Raw genomic sequence first — 2,830 nt, forward strand, 5'->3', positions numbered from 1 at the left:
TTTAATATTTTTTAGTCTCAAATTATATACTTTTTTTGTAGAATGTATTACAAAGTTTTTTTTTTCCATGGATCCAGTACAAAATTAGTTAGAAACTTAATATTGACTCACAAAGCTGTTAAACTGTAAGTCCGTTTCTTTCAAATTTATTTTCAATCCCTAGAATTTGTTTAATTTAGTGGTGGAAAAACATACTTTGTTCGGTTTTATACTTTGATACTTTTTTTCGAGGTAGTCATAGAATTCAAATATTCTTGGAAATTGTTGATTTATAAATTGTAAAATACTAAATGCACAAGTACGCCTTCTAGATACAGCTGCTCAACAACTTTAACATTAATCTAATACATAAATGGCAGTTTGGTCCAAAACTCATATCTTGTGCATTTTAAAAGTAAATTTATCATAATAATAATTATATGTATTTGGTATGACCATTGCTGCTGTTGTGCTTATAATTGGGACTTTGCTACAAGCATAGAGCAAGGACAAGAAGGTTGTACATGTATCTCCTTAAAATACAACTTTGGTTGCTTGCAACTCTGTAGTTAAACTCACTGATACTTGAAGGGGCATGTAGCCTCATTTGAATTAAATTTTGGTGTAAAGATATTTGAAAAGCAGACAGGATTTTCCGGTAGTTGTATTTTAAAAGCTTGTTTTGTTAAACACGACTCACTACTTCAGGCATGCAACTTTTCAGCCGATCAGCTGATTTCCTCTTTTTCTTTTCAAAACAGTGCCATAGAAAACGGAAAATTAACCCCTTAAGTTATTACTTTTTTAATTGTCTTGCTTTTTTGGTGGATGTACATAAAGTTTTACATGAACATGTAGCGTACATGTTCCTAAGATGTTTTCTTCTGAACTGTGCACAGCCACACAATCATGGGTACATTTTTTGTTACAAATACACCAAACAGATACATTTTGAGTATCTCTTTGAAGATCTTGTATTCCACAAGCTCAATCACTTTTTATTTATCAAATGACATCAGTGGTTTACAAACTGTTGTTTGTAAAATGGACACTAACAAAATTTGTATCCATAACTGTGACTGCGCACTGCTACTTTAAGGTTAATGTATTTAATAAATTGTCATAATTCTGATGGCACAAAGGCATGTAAATACAAAAAAATGTACAGGAATATTGTTACAAAAAACTTTACTGTTAATGTGAACACTTCTAAATTAAAATAAATTAAAAGAAATATTGTATCTAAAACTACAAGTTATTAATTTTTCTGTTCATGTGTTAATTTACTTGATGGGTGACAAATGTGAGTTATCTCTCATACCAATATCAAACGCAGGTCATTGTCTGCTACACTCCTCATTTTTGGAGTAGAATTGCACGTTACAATTGTGGCAAGCGTACAAAAACCAGCATCACCTAAAAGCACACCTCACTGTATAGCACACAGGGATATTGACTCCCAAAATGGTACAAGCGAGATTATGTGTTGACGACATTAGCTGCATTGGATCAATAAGTCGTTTTGAGGTATCGAGGACATATCACTTTACACTACATGTAAGCCTGGTTCTACTTCCTGCGAATCTGATATGAATTTGACCTCACAACTCTGTTTTGCTGTGAATATTCGCAAGAGTTGAGCACAGCTCAACTGGTGCCAATTATTCATTGTGAGTTTGTAACGTCAACATTCGTATCGAATTCGCAAGAAGCCTGGAAACAGACTTGAGATTTGGGTAAGTTTGTCTGTAGACACTCGAACCAAACAGTGCAATACTATAGCATCCTCCATACAGAATCTCAGAATCTGAGAGTCCAAAAGAACTGTTAAAAGCACACAATATAACAGCACATTCCTGAGGTAATAAATACAAATTACAAACATAATAGATAGTTTAAAGGGAAGGTGTACATTTCATCATCACTCTTAAAATTCATGGCAATAAATCCTTTTGGTTAGAAGCCTTCACCAGCTTTCGATAGTACAAAGCATTTATAAGAAACGTGTCACTTCAAATAAATGTGCTTGTAAAAATGTATCCGTTTTTATGCCTCCAAGTTTGAGTAAGAAAAGCGATACTGACGGTAACATTGCTCAGATTGTGTATTCCAAATTTGGATTATTCTTAAACATGATCAATCCTGATTTTGGGCCATATCTTTAAAATAAACTTTTCCAAGGTTAGTTCTATTAGGTATTACATGATTAAATGTTCCACAATGTAGCAATGCCCTTCTAAAGCAATGGATCAGATAACAATTATTTTAGGCAGTGTCTGGCTATGGCTGTTGGGTGCAGTGACAATGTTGAAGGATTGGCATTCTCAGCCACCTTGCCATAGACACAGCCAAAGTCAATTCAGACACACACTTCCTTCCAAGACTAGACCTGGGCCCAATCTCATAAAGCTGTGAATCAGAAAACATTGCTAAGCAAATTTATTTGCTAAGCGATGTGAGGGAATGAAACCGAGATAAAGAAGTTTGAAGTTTAGTTGTTAAGTTGAACTCACATTGCTAATTTTAACCACTGTTAAATGTAATTAAAGGCAGTGGACACTATTGGTAATTATTCAAAATAATTATCAGCATAAAACTTTTCTTGGTCACGAGTAATGGGGAGAGGTTGATGGTATAAAAAATTGTGAGAAACGGCTCCCTCTGAAGTGCCATAGTTTTCGAGAAAGAAGTAATTTTCCACGAATTTGATTTCGAGACCTCGGATTTAGAACTTGAGGTCTCGAAATCAACCATCTAAACGCACACAACTTCGTGTGACAAGGGTGTTTTTTTCTTTCATTATTATCTCGCAAGTTCGATGACCAATTGAGCTCAAATTTTCACATGTTTG

This window comes from Asterias rubens, chromosome 13 (assembly GCF_902459465.1).
Source record: "Asterias rubens chromosome 13, eAstRub1.3, whole genome shotgun sequence".
Taxonomy (NCBI): domain Eukaryota; kingdom Metazoa; phylum Echinodermata; class Asteroidea; order Forcipulatida; family Asteriidae; genus Asterias; species Asterias rubens.